The sequence below is a fragment of the Petaurus breviceps genome, unplaced genomic scaffold (genome assembly GCF_028583685.1).
Source record: "Petaurus breviceps papuanus isolate PSGF00001 unplaced genomic scaffold, PetGlider_PUasm1.0 174, whole genome shotgun sequence".
Classification (NCBI taxonomy): Eukaryota; Metazoa; Chordata; class Mammalia; order Diprotodontia; family Petauridae; genus Petaurus; species Petaurus breviceps.
In genome coordinates, this window is record NW_027185761.1 from 18,856,800 (window position 1) to 18,877,693 (window position 20,894).

At 41.4% G+C, this 20,894-nt stretch overlaps 1 protein-coding gene across 1 annotated transcript in view; it reads left to right on the forward strand.

The window, feature by feature from the left end:
- The first annotated feature begins 577 nt into the window (after nucleotides 1-577).
- Nucleotides 578-20,894, forward strand: part of TMEM43 (transmembrane protein 43) — a 350,998-nt gene continuing 330,681 nt past the window's right edge. The window contains exon 1 of the mRNA XM_069083857.1: nucleotides 578-591. The gene's annotated coding sequence lies outside the window, so the exon portion shown is untranslated. The remainder of the gene's footprint in view (nucleotides 592-20,894) is intronic.

Sequence of the window (20,894 nt, forward strand, 5' to 3'; positions counted from 1 at the left end):
GAAAACAACATAACTTACCATGTATTAGAATCATAGAATGTCAAAGATGGAAGGAATGTTATAACATAGAATGTGAAGGCTGGAAGGAGCATTAGAAATCATCTAACCCAATCCCCCCTCATTTAACAAATGAAGAAACTGAGTCACAGAAGAAATGCCATGGTTTAAGGTCACACAGCTATTTAGTTGCAGAGATCAGACTAAAGTTGAGGTCTCCTGAGCCTCAGGGCAGGTCTCTCCATTATGCCACTAAATCAATCAAAAGGGTTCTATTTAGCACATGACTATTGTAGAGACTGGAAAAGAGAAACAGAGAGGTTCCCCAAGAAACTTGATAGAAGGGAAAACTTCCCAACTACGAAAGCTACCCCGGAGTGGAAGGTGATGCCTTGCAGGCATTGCTCTTCATTGAAAGGGTCTTCAGAGAAAGGCTAGATGACCACCTGGTGGATATGCTGTGAAGGCCATTCTTTTTCTGCCAAGGCAGGGTAAGATTCTCATTCCGAGAGTCTGTGATTCTGTGAAATGGAGGTTGTCGCCTTGGGAGGTTGTAAACTTGTCCTGATGAGGCAGTGTGGTACATGGGGTTGGGTGTGAGACTCCAAGTCAGACAAACCTCAGTGACATCCTGCTTCTGCTGCTCATGACTTCTCCCACTGAGCATGGCCCATAGAAAAGGTTTTGCATTCCACTTCCTACTGTGTGACCACAGGTCTTTCTAAGACTCAGTATTCCCATCTTTAAAATGGCAATGATATCTTCACCTTACAAGTCTCAACTGGAATAATGCATGTTGAAGATTTTGCAAACTTTAAAAAACTATGTAAATATCAGTTCTCACTATTATTTACCAGACTTGGGCCACAGCAGTTTGTTCTGTTTCCAAAACAAATCAAATGCAGCCTCAGAAGCCTAGGATTTGCGGCCACTGGGAAGATCCCAAAGTATGTGACTCAGTCTCTGAAGGTGGCTTCCAAAAGGAAAGTTCCTGTAATGCTTTGAACAAAGGCAGCCTCAATAGAATGTTCATGAAACTTCTCAAGGGGGCAATTTTGAAAGGGAAGGGTACAAAATTTGTTTGGATGTGTTATTTTAGGTGTGTTTGTTAAGCAATCAGTCTCATTATGAGTGGGGGGAGGGGGATATAATAGAAAGTATATTTAAATTACAATTGGAAGACAAGGACTTGAATCCCAGTCTTGATACTTAAGTGACCTTGGGTAAGTCACTTCCCTTCTGAGTTTCTTCATCTATAAAATGAGGCATCGGGCTGGATAATCTTATATGGCCTCTTCCAGATCTAGTACTATGTTCATTAGTCCCTTCCAGTTCTGACGTTCTATGTTCTAAAGCCCCTTCTAAATGTGACATTAAGCTCCTTCTAGCTCTGGCATTATGTATTCTAAGACTCTTTCCTTGCTTCATGACTTTGTATTTTGAAAATACTAAGAAATATACTGGAGACTATGGGTCAGTAACAAATAACGAAAGACTACAACAGAATGAATCTATAATCATGAATATTTGCTTCTTTCAAAAAAAGAATTGATTGGCATTATCAATCAATCAATCAGTTAATAAACATTTATTAAGTGCCTACTATGTGCCAAGCACAGTGCTAAGCACTGAGGATACAAAGAAAAAAGACTGTCCCTGCCCTCAAGGAGCTTACAGTCTTAATGGGGGAGACAAGAAGAAAACAGATATATACAAAGCAAACTATATACAGGATAAATAGGAAATAATTATAAAGGGAAGGCACTGGAACTAAGGGGGATTGAGGAAAGCTTCCTATAGAAGGGGGGATTTCAGTTGGGACTTTAAAAAACCAGGGAAGTCAGTAGTTCAAGAAGAGGAGTGAGAGTGTTCCAGGTATAGGAGACATCCAGAGAAAATGCTCGGAGCCGCCAGACATAGAAAGCACCAAAAGACATTTTAAAAATTAAATTGATTATATTTTAACAAATAGGAAAAACCTCATCCCTGTGGTAACAGGCTTTCATGAATCAGCTGTCTATATATAGGCATAGTCATGTGACTATTAGATCAACGATCAGAATTAGTATAAAATAATGGAAAAAAGATACTGGATCTAATTGAAATATCTCTATTGAGAGACCTATTTAAGCAAGTTACTAATAATGAAAAATGAGTAATAAGTAGTAGGAAGAACAGTGTTATATAATATAATTTAATATAGAAATTTAACTGATATAAATTAAATGTCATAAGAAGGAAAACAAAAGATCCCAAAGAGTACCTTAGTCAGCAGCAAGCTCTTGACCTATTTGTCAAGTGGGAAGAGAGCAGCCAAAGGCAACGCTGGTTTAGAATAGAAACTCATTTGTAAAATCGTAGGATACGACACGATGGAAGATTATGACTGGTATTGCCTCATAAAGCAGAGAGAAGCAATGGCAGGTTAAAATTGGTTTAAAGGAAGCTTGGCAAGAAACCCCACTCGACAGAGGCTTTCCAGGGGCATTTAAAGATGAAAACAGAAGGAGGAGAACCAGTAGAAAAATGGTAAAGATCAGCAGAGATTTTTTACAAGAATCTGTTTTCACTATTGAGGACAATGGAATCACTGTACAGACTTGGACGCTAACAATACAGCCCCAAATGTGCTTGTGGAAGTACAAAGGAAGCCAAAGAGAACAAAAACAGGAAAAGTAGTCGTAGTAACCCAAGTCCTTGTAGGGTAAAGCTGTGTAGAGATAATGCAATCAGGAAGATGTTAGGATCAGAGACTTTGGCTGAGTAGGATCACATTAGATGGAGAATCAGGAAGATTAGAGTTCAAATACAGCCTCAGACACTTACTATCTATGTTACCCTAGGCAAGTCCTTTAACTTTTGCCTACCTCAGTTTTCTCATCTGTAAAATGGTAATAATAATAATAGGACCTACCTTCCAGGGGCAGCTAGGTGGCTCAGTGATAAGCCTGGAGTTAGAAAGACTCAACTTTCTGAGTTCAAATCTGACCTTGGACACTTACTAGCTTGTGACCCTGGCCAAGTCACTTCACCCTGTTTGCCTCAGTTTCCTCATCTGTAAAATGAGCTGGAGAAGGAAAGGGCAAACTACTCCAGTATCTTTGTCAAGAAAACCCCAAATGAGGTCACTGAGAAATGGAGACAACTGAAAAACAACTAATCCCCTATCATTGCTTCAAGAATCAAATTAGATATTGGTCTTGTATTTTGTAAGTGCTAGCTATTAATTAATTATGACATCTAGTCTGACACTCTCATTTTACAGATGAGGCCAAGGGAGATTAGGTGATTTGCCCAACGTCACACAAGTAGCAAAGTATCAGAGGTAGGATTTGAACCTAGGACCTCTGAGCCAATGTGCTTTTCATTAGTCTACTATTCAAAAGGCATCTGAGGTAGGGAAAGATCATGACGTCATGGAAAATACCTTAGACCTTATTAATTCTGGAAAAAGTGACCAAGAGATCATAAATAATCACCAACCTACTTTCCAATCTATAGAAAATCTTTAGGATAATTGGCATATGATATACACATCAAGGGTACCTTTACTGAGGGAAATAGAGAGCTGGAAAGTGTTTGCAAGAGATAATCTACCATGAGCCATGTCTTTACCATCACACAGTTGACTGAAAGATCCTACTCGGCTTATTGTTGACTTGGAAAAACATGCCATTTAGTAGGGGAAAATAGCATTTTAAAATCTCTCCTCTAATAAAGCATCTCCCATCCAAATCATTTAAAATTCTCTGAAAGACAAAACAACAGAGTTAACCTTGATCCATGAATCTTTGATCATAAATGTCATGAGGAGTATAAAGTAGAGGGAAGGATGTTGAAATTGACCTTAAAATATAGAATGTTAAAACTGGAAGAAAGTTTAGCTTATAGACTGTTAAAAGTGTAAAAGACCTTAGAACATAGAACGCCAAGGTCAGAAGGGGCCTTAGATTATAGGATGTTAGAGCTGGGGGGAGTATAATATCTAGAGAGTTAGAAGGGGAAGGGACCTTAGAACATCAAATATCCAAGCTGAATAAGGACCTAGGATATGTAACATCAGAAATGGAAGGAATGTTAGAGTAGGAAGGAGAAATATAACTAACAATATCGATGTCCAGGGAAGTCATATGAAACATACCCTCAAATCAATTTTTTAAAGCAAATTCAGTAAGGGGGTGGGAGCAAACTTGGGATACAAGATGAGAGACATAGATAGAGAGACAGAGACAGAGAGACACACAAAGAGAGACAGAGAGAGGAGGAAGGGAGGGAGAGACAGAGACAGAGAAACAGAAAGAGAAAGAGAGTTCTGTATCCTCAGAGTTTTTCTTTCATTCATCACATCCACTGATTCTTAATCTGGAGGCCATAAACTTTTTTTAATGCTTTGAAAACTGTATTTCAACATAATTGGTTTCTTTGTAATCCTATGTATTTTGTCTTCCTCATTTAAAAACATCACTGTGCAAAGGGATCCATAGGCTCAACAGAGTGCCAAAATCCATCTATGATACACAAAAAGGTTACAAAGCCTTGATCCCATTTATCCCCATCCCTTTTTATAAATGAGGATACCAAAGCCCAGAATACATAACAGGCAGAGGGTTCAAAATGAACATAAGGCAGGGGAGAATTCCCATCAGCGTTCTCAAGGCTGGCCGGACTGGGGCCGCTCTGACCTCCTCTCCTCACAGAGATAGCTCATTCATCATCCGTTAGGAAGAGCTAAAAAGAAGTCAACAAATCTGCCCCACCAGAAGGCAGTCTAGCACACTGAATTGCCAGCAACCACAAACATTATGAGAACTTTCCTCAAACAGCATTTTTGTGATGCTAGTCCTCAGTGCCATACCAAAGCTAGTAATTATGCACCTAGGGCAAGGAACACAAACCATGCCCAGGATGAGCAGTAGGAAACAGACCAGAGGCAGGCAACAGAGAATCAGCTTTGTAATTCATGATATGAAAATAATATAATAAGTGATAAAGAAAATTCAGACTGGAGGAGAGTTAGTTACTACTATGACTTCTATGCTGCTGGAGTATATGTGTTTGGTATAAGACTTGTGTGGGGAGGATGGGGAAGGGCCAGAAGCCTCAGAGAAGTTCAGAAAAGTTCACTGAACCTCAGACTCCAAGGACATTAAGGATTCTAAGAGGCCAGTGTGAGAGGAGCATACATTTCAGTCCTGGGGGCCAGCCTTCCAAGTGTGAGCAACAGCAAGACCAGTTAGCCTGTACTCAAGAGGGCCTGAAGGGGAGGCATCCTTGGCAAGATGGAAAAGTAGGCTGGAGCCAAGTGGTGAAGGGCTTCAAATGCCAAACAGAGGACTTTGCACTTGATTCTCCAGGGAGGCAATGGGAAGACACTGGAGTTTATTAAGCAAGGAAATGATATGTTTAGACTACAGGAAAATCACTTTGGCTATTGTGTGGATGATGAATTGGAGAGGAGAGAAAAACTGAAGGCGTGAATAATCCCCATTGTCCCGATTGTAGCATTCAGTTGTTTGAGCAGCCCATTGAGTAAGTCCATCAATATCTAATTTGGTTCAAGTGCTACAAGTGGACAAAAAGCCCAGCCCCAGGTTGAGTACCAGAAGGAGAGCAGGCCAAATTAGACTGGGGAAGCTGGGTAGAACTTTCAGCAATCCCAGGTACTCACTGACCAAAACATCCAACCATTTAACACCAACATTCTTCTGCCCTTCAGTCAGGACTAATAAATACTTACTAAGCTTCTACTATGAGCCAGGCACTGGGCACTAGGGATGGGTACAAAGAAAGGCAAAAGACAGTCCCTGCCCTGAAAAAGGTTGCATTCTAATGGAAAAGACAACATGTAAATAAGGAGATTTGCAATTCATTCTGCAATAATAAATAATGAGATAGATATTAGAAGTGTGTGTATTCTGAGATAGTGCAGAAACACAGTTATACATATAGATAGAGACAGATAAAGGTAGATCTATATGTCTATATGTATCTATCAATATCTATGTCTAATATCTATATCTTTACATGAAGTGGAAGTCTTTCTACTTTATGTGTATCTATACCTATCTATATTTTTATTGATTTCGGTATAAATTGATATATATATGTATAGATCCACATAAAGTAAAAGAAAGGTCTCTATTTAGTTCTGTATCTAGATGTAGCTAGAGATAATAACAAGAAGAAAAGTAGAAGAAAAAAGTATCTATACCTAGATACAGATATAAATAGAAATATGCATAAAGTAGAAGGAAGGTATCTCTCCATGTCTAGAATACACAGACACATACACTTCTATCTAATATCTGTCTTATTATTTAGATCATTTTCTTATTATCGAGCTAGATCGATATAGATACACATAAAGAAGAAGAAAGGTCACCTCCATGAAGAAGGCACGAGCACCTGGAGGGATAGGACAGGGTTCATTCAGGAGGGAGCATTCTGGCAATGCTGTAAGCCTACAGAGTATGGAAGTCCCAGGGAAGTGTCGTCACACCTGGCATTCCTGGTAGGGTCCAGAACATTACAAATGCTATCCATTATCCATAGTACAGTGGAAAGAGAACTGAACTAGAATCCAGAAGACTAAGGTTGAAGTTCAGGTGCTGCAAGTACTAATTATGTAACTTTGGGCAAGTTAATTAGGTGATCCGGAATTCAACGTCCTTTACATTGAAGATAAAATGGAGGTAATGGTGTCCACTGAACAGATGAGTTGGGGAGAGAAGACACAGACACAAGAATGATCTTCATGGTGATGACTTGATCCTGTGCCACAAGCAAAAAAGTGCCCAGGGGTTGTTGGGGACTGAGAGCTAGCCTTGGCAAACAGTAGACATGGAAGGCATTGGGTTGGGGGGAGGGGGTTGCTAGGAGGCTCAATGAATAGAACACCGGCCCTGGAGTCAGGAGGACCTGAGTTCAAATCTGGCCTCAGACACTTAACACAAAAAACTAGCCATGTGACCTTGGGCAATTCATTTAACCCCAACTGCCCTACCTTCCCTCCTCCAAAAAGGAAAAAAAAAAAAAAGAAGGCATTCTGGGGCCACGCCATTACTGTATACACAGCACAGGACCACTAACAATCCCACACTTTTTTTTAGTCATTTCTAGTTTTCTCACTCTCTTATTCTCTCTAAACTTAAAATATCCCCATGGATAAGGTAAGCAGGGACAGTGGAATCCTCATTCTCATTTTGCAGGGAAGGGGATGAGGCTAGGGTGGCATGATCCCAATTTCACATTGGTTAAGGCACAAATGCCCTCTGCTCTACCCAAATGTCCTCTTCCAAACAGAGGCCCAGGCATTCCCCAAAGCCTTGGGCTTTCCAGGAGAATGGCTTAGCCCTTCTTGCTATTGGGTCTCTCTACCCTTCCCAGAGGGAATAATCTGGCAGTCACAGCTCCTTTAATATAGTTAGAGAGCACAAAGAGCAAGGTCAAAGGCCTGGACTTATGCCTTCCGGCCCCCTGCAGTGTTATAATTACCTATGGGGCACACTGACCAAGGTCCCTATCTCCCCAGTAAGCAGGCCAAGGTAAACACATTTCTTAGGTGAGCATTAAGAGGAGAGAATGTGTTATGCTGAGGAACAGCAGAGGCCCCAAGCCTCTCTCAGGACCAGGAAAAGGTTTAGAGTGTTTAACAGATTCTCTAGTGTGCTGGAGTGAATAGAGGGCTAGATGTGGACTCAGAGGGCCTGGGTTTGAATGCTACTTCATTCCTTGGACAAATCATTTATCTTCTCTGGATTTTGTCCCCCCCACTTCAAAGTGAAGGGAGTAGACTATTTGATCTCTAGGCCCTTTCTAACCAGAAATTCTAGGGTCCTATGAATTCAAGGCCTTATTAAATGCTTACCATGTGCCAGGTACATTAGAGAATAGGAAAGAGGAGGAATCTTAGGGCCTCCTTAAAGAAACAGAGTTCATACACCACACAGCCAATAAACAGAGTAGTATATAATCAACAAGGGCAGCTGGGTAGTACATTGGATAGAGTGCTGGATCTGAAGTCAGGAAGACCCAAATCTGAGCTCAAATCTGGCCTAGCTTTGTGACCCTGGGCAAGTTACTTAACCCTTTTGCCTCAGTTTCCTCATCTGTAAAATAAGCTGGAGAAGGAAATGACAAACCACTCTAGCATCTCTGCCAAGAAACCCCCAAATGGAGTCACAAAGAGTCAGACACAATTGAAAAGACCAAACAACTATCTAATCAATGCTGTACCTAATCATGGCTATGAGAGTTTTAGAAAAGGGGGAGGTCAGAGCAGGGTCAATCAAAGAAAATTTCAGAAAAAATATGGGACCTAAGCCTGCCATTAAAAGATGGCAGAGGGGAGGAAACAGAACATATCAGAATTCTATACTCAGAGAAAATGAGCCCTGGAAGAGAAATCAGAAACTATCTGGTCCAAGCCTCCCATTTTACAGAGTCAGAAAGTAAGGCCCAGAAGGGATGTGACCAGTCCCAAACTAATCACTGAGTTAGTGGCAAGATGATGTCACAGATGCAGTGTTCTAGACCCATTGACCCAGCAACACCACTACTAGGTCCGTTATCCAAAGAGATTTTAAACATACAAAAAAAAAAAGATAAAGGATTTTTATGGACACAAATATTTATAGCAGCTCTTATTATAGTGGCAAAGAATTGAAAAATGAGGGGCAGCCCAACAAATGGTGATATATAGAAAAACATTCTTAGTTTTCATTGCTTTCAAGGTCCCTGAGCTTAGAGTTCAGGTTTTGATGACTTAGAATGAGTGTAAATTGCAATTGTTTTCTGTTCTGGCCACAAATCTGGGGGATCTTCCCAGTTTGCTATTTTTGTGATGGTAAATTAGGCCAGCTTTTATCTCAGTTATTACCTAGCTCTTAGTCATTGAATGGGTTTTGCCTCAGACAAACAGAGGCCTGGGAAAGACATTAATTTAGAAAGGCCAAGGTCACCTAGTGCATCCCAGGCCATTGTCTTGACTTTTGCATTGCCAGTGGACTTTGAGGATTCTGGAGGAGAGAAAGAGAGACTGTGCACAACTCTGCCTCACTTAAATCTAATTCACAGGCAAGTCAAGATATCACCCTGGTGATGTCATTGGTCTGCTTTGAGAACAAAGGACCAAAAACAACAGTATGATTATGATCAGATACTATTTGCTATAAGAAATGGCAAGCAGAAGGCTTCCAGGAAAACCCGGAAAAACTTACATGAACTGATGCAAAGCAAACAGAACCAGGAGAATGAACAGCAATGTTGTACAATGATCAACTGTGAGAGATTTAGCAATTCTCAGCAATAAAATGATCCAAGTCAATTCCAAAAGACATACGATGAAAAATGCTGTCCACCTCCAGAGAAAGAACTGATGGAATCTGCATGTAGACTGAAGCATACTTTTTCAAACTTCCTTTATATTTCTTGTTTTATTTTTTGTTTGCATTTTCTTTTGCAACATGGCTAATGTGGAAATGTTTTGCATGACTGCATATGTATAATCTGTATCAAATTGCTCACCTTCTAAAGGAGGAAAGAGGGGAGGGAGGGAAGAAGGGAGAGAATTTGGAACTCTAAAAATTTAAAAATGAATTTTAAAATTTGTCTTTACACATAATTGGATAAAATACAAAAATTTAAATTAAAAAAGAAATAAAACAACAACAAAAAGAATGTAGTATGCTAATACTTAAATTCTGATTATCTGGGATTCCATATGGTGGTCCCATAACAGAAGCTGGGAGTTAAGGAGTGGGAAATGGGGTAGAAAAAAGAATGGAGGGGAGAAGAAGCTGTTGAATGCCCATCCTATGCTCAGAAGAAATGATGGTAAAGTGCATGGGATCTTAACATTTTTGGTGTCATGGAAACTTTGGTCAATCTAGGGAAGTGCTTTTCACAATAATGTTTTTAAGTAATTGAAGGAAATTATAAATTTCAGTTAGAAATGAGTGAAAATAAAAAGATAATTTGGTCCCAGCCAAGGTCACAAACCTCCTGAAATTTTAACTCCTACTATTAGGGAAACAATGAATTTGGAGTCAAAAGACCTGGGTTCAAGTTTCGCCTTTGTGGCGTTTTGGTCTATGTGGCCTTGGGCAATTCAATGCAATCAGACAAGCATTTATTAAGCATTTACTGTATGTAAGAAAGATGATGCCATGACTTGCATGTGAATTGGATTTTAAGTGAGAATTTGGAAAGACTTTCGTTTAAAAAGGCCAACGTCTCCCACTGCATCCTGGGCCATCTCCAGGATGTCTTGTCTCTTCTATATTCTATATATCTGATCTATATCTTGTCACTGGACCCAGATGGCTCCAGAGGAGAAAGTGAGGCTGATGACTTTTCACAGTCCTTCCTCACTTAAATCCAATTCACTTGCAAGTCACAGCATCATCTTCCTGATGCCATGATAATCTCTGAGAACAAAGAACAAACCACATACAACTGTATGTAAGGCACTAGGTAAGCACCAAAGATTCAACAACAAAAAAGTCACTGTCTTCAAGGACCTTACAGTATAGACCATACAAACTTATAAGAAGTTGAGTAAATATAACCTAATTTGAATGCCAAAGTATTTGCATTTTATCCTAGAGACAATAGTCACTTAAAATTGTGAACAGATGATTGAAATGGTTAGACATGTTCTTTAGGAAGATTATAGTATATCTAGGAATTTAAAAACATCTCCTTTTGCTCCTGGTTTTTCAGAACAAAAGTGCTGGCTTTACATCCTCCAAGTACCAACTAGAACCTTCTTCCTGGACAGCTGAGTTATCAATCAATTGGAGATAATCAGAATAGCACAAAAAACCCCATTGCTACCTGATCTGATGCTGATAGACAGATCAGCCAGCCAGTGACATCTGTGGAAAAAGGAATTACAAATGGTCTCACATTCCACCATATATTTTTATGTGACCCACCTACTAATGGGACCATAGCAGTAAAAAAAAAAAAAATTCCTACTTGTGTCCCATTGTAATGATGAAGTCACTTCAAATTTATCAGAAGTAAACTTTGAAGAGAAAGACATCAGGCCATTGTCAGAGGAGCAATACCTCTGAGTATTTCTCATTCTGAGAAACTTTTTCAAAACTCAGCATGAGCTGAGGTGAAGAAACAAAGAAAGCATGGGGTACATTTAGGAAACAGTGAGTTGATTTTGACTGCACTGTAGATAGTGGGTTAAAAAAAATTAGAGATGGGTTGAAGGCATACTGTAGAAGTTCCTGGTTGATGGATCACAAAGCTTAAATTCCATCTTGTAGGCAAAGGGGAGAGAAGAAAACGCCCAGAGTAGGAAAGGAAAATAATCAGAGCTAGGCTTTAGGAAGAGAATTTTGGTGCTGGCGTAGGATGGCTCGAAGAAGGGAGAAATGTGAATTTTAGCCACATTCAGTGTGAGTCCAGGAGGAGGTGTCCAGTGGGGACTGGAGCTCAGGAGAGATATCAAGATTGTGTGGTGTGTGTGTGTGAGAGAGAGAGAGAGAGAGAGAGAGAGGAGGGAGAGAGGAAGAGAGAGAGAGGAAGAGGGAGAGAGGAGGGAGGGAGAGAGAGAGAGAGAGAGAGAGAGAGAGAGGAGGGAGAGAGAGGAGGGAGAGAGGAGGGAGGGACAGAGAGAGAGAGAGATCGGTGTAAAGAATATGGTCATTGAACTCTGGGAGATAATGAGATTACCAAATGAGTTTAGAGAGAGAGATCAGGGCAGCTATGACCAAGCCTTTAGAAATTTCCATTGATAAGGGGCTTGAGATGACTTTATTCAGAAGGAATTGTCATCAAAGCAGCTTCAGGGAGAGCAAGATCTTGGAAGCCAAAGTCATAGAGAGAATCTAGGGGGTTGAAGGGAAAGGAGAGGAAGATGTGTCGACAATCCCAAAAACTGCAGAGAAGTCAAAGGAATGGGAACTGAGAATAATCTGTGGGATTTAGCAGTTATGTGATCATTACTAATCTTGGAGAGAGTAGCTTCAGACAAGTGCTAGGATGACAAGCTTGACTTGAGAAGTGAGGGAAAGGTGAGGAAATAGAGCCAATGACCATAAATGGAGTTTTATAGGAGTTAAGTTATGAAGTGCAGGAGAGACATAGGATAATAGCTGGAGGGGATGGGGAGGCCATCAAGGATGAGAAAGACCTGAATTTATTTCTAGGCAGCCAGTAGACAACGAGAGCTTAAAGGTGGAAGAAAGGTGGAAGCTTCTAGAGAAGACAGGAGGGGATGGAATCAATGTGTCAATTTATTTGGCTTTAGTAAGAAGTAGAAGTGCCTCTTCCTCATATCTTGGAATAATGGAGGAAAGAATTAGAAATAATGGAAAGGACTTTTTAGATGGGGAGTTGGAAAGAAGAGGGAGTTCATCATAGATGGCTTCAATTTTCCCAATAAATTAAGAAGCAGGGTCCACTGATGAAAAGGAGAGAGAAATGGTGGCATTGAGAAAATAAAGAAAGAAAAAATTTGTTTGGAGAATGTGGCAGAGAGCTTATTAAGGAAGAATAAAAATACAATTGCACAACAGTGAGAAACTAGTTGAGATTTCATAACATAAATTTGTAGAGGACCTAGTTAGTGTGATTATGAGAATCCTTCCAGTAGCATTAAACAGCCTTTGGGTGGGGAGCAGAGATAGAAGATAGCGGAAGTAACTGTGGATTGAGGTCTGGCAAGACAATAATAACAATGGTATGACAAAGTGGAAAGGGGTTCAAGAGTAGAGGAGCAGTGTACTGTTGAACTAATTAAATATGGGGTCAAAACTGAAAGGAACAAACTACAACTAGAGCAAAAGTAAGGGACTGGGAAAAATACAGAGGGCTAGAGTCACTAGATAGTGGTGAGGATACAGAACACTTTTAGGTGCAGTGAGATAGAAAGAGAGAAGTGAAGATAAGAGATTGGAATGCAGGATCTTTGTATCCCCAGCACAAAACACAATCCCTGGCACAGGGTGGGTAAATTGAACTGAATGAACAGAAAGAGGAATTTCATAGATCTGGTTTGGAGAGAGAGCACAGTTATGGGTGAAAGTGAGATCAAGAGTATGACATCACTGCAGGCTGCCAGATAAAGTGAAGATGTCAGTCATGGAAGTTGAGGAGTTTGATGAACTGGGAGGGCTAGGGCATTTGAGGGAACTCTATGAATGCTCTCCATGTGGATGTTCCCTCCCAAATGCAGATCAAAACCATCCATTCCTACCCATCCTATGGGACACTCATCTATGTTCTTCCATACATAAATTTGCTGCATGTTGGTGGCCTACCCAACATGCTTTGCATCTCTTGGCATTCTGGGGATATCAGTGAAACATTTAGGCTCTCCATCAGTCATCACTCCTTCTCAATATATGACTAATTCATCTTTTTTTTTTATTATTCTGGCCACACATTTATCTAATTTCCTTTATACCAGTTCTCCATAATTCCTAATTTATGAGGGATGTGTACATTGGAGTGTCCAAGTATTGTGGCAGGAGTTAAGTAGAATGAAATACTGTTTAAAAAAAGAATCAGATTGAGAGTTGGGAGGGACCTAGGCATCCAACGATCCAGTACAACCCATACACAGAAGGAATCCCTACCTTCTACCACATAACATGCCAAACACACCCAACAAAATTCCACATGAAGACATCTAAGGAAGGTGAACCCACCACCTCCTGAGACAACTGATTCCACTTTGGAATAGCCCTAATTACATATCTCTATCTATAGGAATATAGAGATAGAATTAGAAATATATAGTTATAGGGCAGGGAAATTACCTGGCAGCTGATAGAGGAGTACAATTAGGGTCTGGATTGGATGATGGAGATGGAGTAAACATCAGAGTTGGCGAGGTTTCCAGATTTCAGCACCAAGCCTCAGCTACAGTCTCACATTCAAATGTCTTTTAGCTTATGGGGCCTTCTAACTCTGAAACATTCCTCTGTTCTGCTGACCTCCTTCTACCACAGGTAAGTTCTTCCTGAGGTCTCCATTTTGGGGATAGGTCCAGGTTAGTCAATCATTCCCCTCTTATCTGATTTCTCAGACTTCAACATCATTTCCCCACAGGAGGTGCCTTTATTCTTCCTCTCCCCATTTTCAGCTTTCTGTTACCTTCATTAGGAGGTAAGCTCCCTGAAGGCAAGGTCTTTCTTTTTTTTTTTTTTTTTTTTGCTTTTTTTTATTCCCAGCACTTAGCACAGTGCCTGGCACATAGTAAATGCCCAGTGTGTTGGAGGGTGTGAAAGAAGGCTCACTGGGTACAGGAGAGAGTAGTCAGACATGCAATGTCCCCTAGAAGAAGTCAGGTTTTCATGAGGAAGATTGGAAGAGAGAGAGGGGAGGAGATGTCTATGGTGAATGGAAGTTTGTTAGCAATTCAAGGGGGTTTGGCAGAAGGGTTCCAGAGAATACAATGAGGAGGATGAAAAGGATCGGGGTTCAGGAAGGTTAGGGTTGAGACAGTGCGGATGAGGTTTTCAGCTCAGTAGCAAACCACTTTGAGTCACAAGAATCAGAGTTGGAGGAGTTAAATGTTTCTAGCCATAGGAAGGGGGCAATAGCACATAACTAGGGCTTCCACCCTCCAGGATCCTGCGATGACAGAGAGGGACATCAGCTTGTTCTTTCAGATGCCAGGGAAGGAAGAGCTGAGCTGGGATGAAGATCAAAGGTCAGGTCAAGCATCTGGGGAGGTAGACGCCTGGTGATCAGATCCCCAAGGGTTTGACTAAATTCGCTAAGAGCCATTTCTTTGCCTCATCCTAAGACCATAGAATCACAAGCTTGTAGATTTGGAACTGAAAGGGGTCTCAGAGTTCATGTAGTCCACTCCTTTCATTTTGTAAACAAGGCAGCTGAGACTCAGGGAGGTTAATGGGTGCATAGCCAGAAGAGACTCTTTGTGGAGCAATTACTTGGTTCCTGGCATCCGGGATATAGCAGAAAGAACTCAGGTTACCCTCTCTCAGCAATCTGACCCTGAGCAAGTATTTTTGCCATTCTGAGTCTTGACTTCCTATAAAATGAGCAGGTTGAACCAGATGTTCTTAAGGCCCCCTTCCATTTCTAAATCTCTCTGGTCCTCTGATTCTAGTCGTGTGCATGGTCCTGGAAGGGAAGTCTGTTCCAAGTGGCCCTGGTTGAGCTGGCACAAAGCCTGGTCTCTGGGTACTTCATGGTTCCAGAAGGTAGGAGCAATTGGGCTTTCATGAGGGTCTGGAGAAGCAGGGCAAAACAAATGATACCTCCACACGTGACTGTAGGTTCTGAAGCAAACTGGTAATGAAGGGTGGCATGTTGTCAAGGTGTCCCCTCCAGGCAGAATACCTGTGTGCCCATCCATGCGATGCCAGGGTAAGGAGGCTCCCAAGCTCTGTGGGTAGGGCCTGGACTCAAGAAGACCTGCATTCAAATCTAGACTCAGGCATTTAATAACTGTGTGACCCTGGGCAAGTCACTTACCTTCTGTTTGCCTCAATTTCCTTAACTGCAGAATGGGGTTAATAATAGCACCTACCTTCCAGAGTTGTGAGCATCAATGAGATAGTAACTGTAAAGAGTGCTTAGCCCAGGGCCTGGAACATAGTAGGTGTTATATAAAAGCTTAGTCCCTTTTCTCTCTTCCTCACAGCTCTCACAATCTGATCCTATGACCCTGTGGCCCTTTCCTTAGTGATTGTGGAGACTTCATATATCACATATGGGTGAAGCCTTCCCTCATATAGGGTTGTAAGCCATAATTCTGCAGTCTAAACCCCAGGAAGGGGAAAAGCCCATGTGGGATTGGGAATGGGACCCAGCTCTCCTCAATCTGCTGATAGACAAGTATGGAAGACCCACAGCTCTGAGAAGTATGAGCAAGGGGATTTGGCAGGAGGTGCCAACTCTGAAACAAGGAAGGGCCTGAATGGAGACTTGGACAAGAAGAGGCACATGATGAGTCTCCTCCTGAGGCAGGTGGTGGGGCTAAGCCCAGGGTCACTAGATATAGAGAGGGCTACTTAGTCCATGAATAAATCTACCACTGCTGGGCCCAAACATAGTGATTCCCCAGAAAGGAAACCTAAGCAATGGCTGAGAGTGGACCCCAGTTAAATCTTGTTCAGAAGAATGAGGAAGGTGGGGTTAGCCCCAAATACTTGGGTTTCCATGGGATTGTGGGGCTACAGCTAGAAATCATTTAGTCTAACCCCTTCATTTTACAGATGAGAGGTCAAGGGTCTAGGTCACCCAGATAGTCAGTGGAGTACTGGGATTTGAACCCAGGCCCTAGGACCCTAAATCTAGCATATTTTCCACCATACCACACCATTTCCCAAAGGATGCTAGCATATTCATCATGCTGAGTGAGTTAATCCAGTATTTGGACAGCTAGAGTATAGAAACTCTTGCCTGACCTTTAAAATAGTCTAGTAGGCTGAAGAGAATGCTGGCCCTGGAGTCAAGTGACTCGGGGTTACATTCTGTCTTGGATAACTTAGTAGTTATGTGGCCTAGTTTGCCAGTTGTAAGGAATTTATCTCTCTGAGCCTCAATCTCCTCATCTGTAAATTGGGTGTAACGGTACTCATACTACCTACCTCCTGTTAAAACTTAAAGGTGAGTTATCAATGGACTTCCTCCATTTGACTGCTCAGATCCTGTCATTGATACATTGCTGACCTTTGTTCTTGCACCTTGGACACTACTCTTGCCTCTGCCCCCCAGCTTGTTAATGACCTCTCTTACAAGTTGCTCTAATGGTGATCCTTGTCACCCCTCCAAAAAGTTGTTCCTGAATCATCATTATATGTTACTGCTGAAGGCTGTCCCTCTAGAACCAGACTCTCACCATTGCTGCTACTCGCATGGAGGGAGTTGAGTCAAAACTTCAGGGTCATTCAGCTCTGAGGAAACTGGATGGGTGTCTATGGAGCTTTGTCATTCCTCAGCATTGTACTCCCAATTCCATTCTACAGATACACATTAGGTACCTGTTAGATACAGGATACTGTGCTAAGTATTGGAGATGGCAAAATGTTCTGTAACATTAAAGTCATTTTTAAAGTTCCTGCCCTCAAAGGGGTTACAATCTAATTTCCATAAAAGAAACTCATAAGAGCTAGAGATTACCCCTGCCTCCATTTTAGAAAAGGAGGAAATCGAAACCCAGAAGAAAAACATTCTTTTATCTTTCTTAAGGTCACAGATCAGATTAGTGGCAGAGCTGGAACTGAAGCTGGGTCTCCTGATTTCAGATCCAGTCCCTTTTCCTGGAAGGAGAAAGTCAGTGTAGTTCAAGGGGAGAGTTTATCCCCCTGAACTGGGATGTAGAACAGTGAAAACATGGAGGGGGAGGGGATTGTAATCATTAACCTTGGAGAGCAGCCAGTTCCTTCTGTTCTAGAGTTGTTGAGATCAACACCCCCCCCCATGTCCCCCTAGCCCAACACAACTAGAGAGAGGAGAGGGAGACCTCAGTGGCATAGCAGTTGTAGGAGAGCTCTTGGAGGGCAAAGGAGGCATAGAGGAATCCACCTTCACAGACTTATGGAAGTTATTGAATGTTGGAGCTGAAAGGGACCTTTAAATATAGAGCATAGAATGTTAAAGGTGAAAAGGACCCATGAACAAAGAATGTTAGAATATATAATGTTTGAACTGCATTAAGTATAGAAAGTTAGATCTTAAAACATGGAATGTCAGAACAGAATGAGGGCTGGAATTCTATTAGGGCATAGAATGCCAGAGCTAGAAGGAACCTTAGGGCTCACCTAGCTCAACAATTTCATTTTTCTGGCGACGAAACTGAGGAACAGAGAAATAAAGCTATCTGCTCAAGGTCAATGGCTTGTTAGTAGCAGAACCAGTACAAAAACTCAAGCTTCCCGACTCCTAAACCAGTGCTCTCTCCACAAGGCACTTTCTCCCTTGAGTTCTGAACATCTCGGCAGCTATGTGACGTCACTGCTGTCCTTTCTAACTCAGTTTTTATCTCCAGAAATCCTGCATTTGTTTGGCGATGAAGAAATGAGGGACAACAGCAACCAGTCATTGAGAAATGTCCAGCATACGCATGCTGGAGGTCAAGAATTGATTGTCCAGTGGCTATACTCATTGAGACCCATGTCTGACTGCCTCAGAAAGGATAGGACCATAAACATGATAAACCCCTGTGGTTCTAGGTCACAGAAGGGGGATTCAAGGTAGCAGAATGAGATTGAGATCGCAAATCTACTTTTGCTGTGTGGGAGACAAGAAATGAAAGACTTCAGGCAGCTACGCTTGAATAGTAATGAATAAGTAAGTAAGTAATGAATGAACAGTAATGAAAAGACCCCCACTGGCTGTTCATAGGTCATCATCAAGCCTAGCCAAATAGGAAGGTAAAGGTTCTTGTCTGAAGGCTCACAGATAGTAAGTGGCAAAATTAGGATCTGAACTCAAGTCCTCTGAGTCTATGTGTTCTTTCACGAAGTCCAAATTGTACTTGAAAAAGAGCTAGTACCAAGGCTATCTCTCAACTACTCTTACTGATTTCTCCAAACCAATCCTTTCTGGACACATCCATTTCTGGTGAACACACCAGGCTTATAATACATGATTCACTGGGTTCCAGCACTTTGCACAGTCCCTGGCACTTGATAAATGCTTTTTTCATTCATTCATTCTCCCTTGAGTCATTGGTCCATCCAAAAATCTAGTTTGCTTAAGGAAGAACAGAAAGAACTACATACAGCTCACTTGGGGATAGTAATACTAGGTGAGAGATATCCTTGGAAACTGGAAATTAAAGCTTCTGTGCTCTGTCCTTAGGGGGAATTTTTTTTAATAAAATAAATTAAATTTTAATTTTTAATAAATTCAAAAAGATTTAAAAAATATTTGTTGGGTCGTAACATGGAGGAAGTATTTCCCTTGCTCTTCTTGGTTCCAGAGGACAGAACCAGCAACAATGGGAAGAAATTTCAAAGAGGCAACTTTAGGCTCCTGTGCCTTTCCCACGGTCACTAGTGATACAAAGACAAAGGAGAAACGAACCTTAACATCAATACCACAATAGCCAAAGTCACTCCCAGTTCTTAGATCCTAGGACCTAGGATCACTTCACAAACATAAAATTTTATTGCTTACAAAGTGCTTCATGACCAAGTCTTCCATCATCTCTCTCCATTAAGGTTCTCATCTAACACCTCATCACAGTAGAGAGGGGTCTCTGGGTTTCTGAAGGCTAGGCTAGTGGGATGTATTTTCTGGAAGGCGCTGAGATTGGAAAGACTCTGAGAACAGTGCTCCAGAAGGACAATATGTTTGGCGTCCAAGAACCAGCCTTGCTGGGCAGACAAAGGCTTGTCACCAGAAGTTTGCTCACACAGGGATGGAGTGCCTGGTTTTGTTTTGGTTTCATTTACCTGTTCAATTCAACCAATATTTTTCAGTGTCTACTATGTACAAGACTCTATGCTAGCCACTGGGGACATGAAGACCCACAAGAGTCCTTGCCCTCAAACAGCTTATGTTCTACTTGGAGACCATGATATATACACAGATAAGTAAAATACGAAATGTAAACCAGGTAAGAAGATCAGTCATCAAATATTTATTAAACATCTACTCTGTGCCAAGTACTGTGTTAGGTGCTGGTAATACAAGGACAAAAATGAAGCGATGCCTTCCCTCAAGGAGTTTACATTCTATCTGAGGTGACAAAACGTACACATAGTTAAGTACATTTACGAATATCCAAAGTAATTTCAAGCACTATAACAAACTGGGAGCCTCAGGAAAGACCCCATAAAGGGGGTGGCATCTCAGGGGTGGTATGAAACAAACAAAGCATTCAACTCCCAAAGGCATCATGATAGCAGTCTGCATTGATGGAAGGCCATCCATATGAGTGAAATAAGACTACTGAAGTTCTGATGTAACTCTAACTCAGACATGACTGTCCATGCCACCACTGGGAAGAGGACTGAGTTTAGATGCATACAATTTAGATTCAAAAGGATCCTCTGAGACCATTTAATCTAGACCCCTCTTTTCTTTTTTTTAATTAAATTTTATGTTTATTTTTAGTTTACATCATTCATTTCCACAAGATTTTGAGTTACAAATTTTCTCCCCATATTTCCCCTACCCACCACCCCAAAACAGCTATCCCACTGTATACCCCTTCCCCCAATCTGCTCTCTCCTATATCATCCCCCATTTCCCTCTGGCTTTTCACTAGGGCAAAATGGGTCTCCATCTCCCAGTGCCTGTATATCTTATTTCCCAGTTGCATGTAAAAAAAAATAATAATCATAATATATATTAAACATTTAATTTTAAAACTTTGAATTCCAGATTCTTTCCCTTCCTCCCTCATGACCCACCCTTACTGGGAAGATAAGCAATTCAATATAGGTTTACATGCTTAGCTATGCAAAACATTTCCATAGCTAAACCCTTCTTTTCAATATGGGGAACTGGAGGCCTACAGAGAGGAAATTATTTACCCAGGGTCCCATCACTGATACAGAGGTACTGCAGCATAGCAAATAAAGAGACTTCTGACTTAAAGTCAGAAAAATCTGCATTCAAATCCATCCTTCGACCCATCTGACTGTGTGACCCTGAGCCATTTAGACTCTCAGAGCCTCAAGCAACTCTCAAAGACTCTGAGGTGTCGAGGGGATTTACTCATTGGCATTTCTCTGTGCTAAAGAAATCCTAAGTCGGGGAGGCCAGGTGGCTCAGCGAGTAAGAGCACTGGCCCCCCTGTGTCGGGATGACCTGGAGATGGAATCTGGGCTCAGACACTTAGCACCCACCCAGAAATACCTGGCCATGTAACTTTGAGCAAGTTACTTAACCCTGATTGCTGAAAGAAAGAAAGAAAGAAAGAAAGAAAGAAAGAAAGAAAGAAAGAA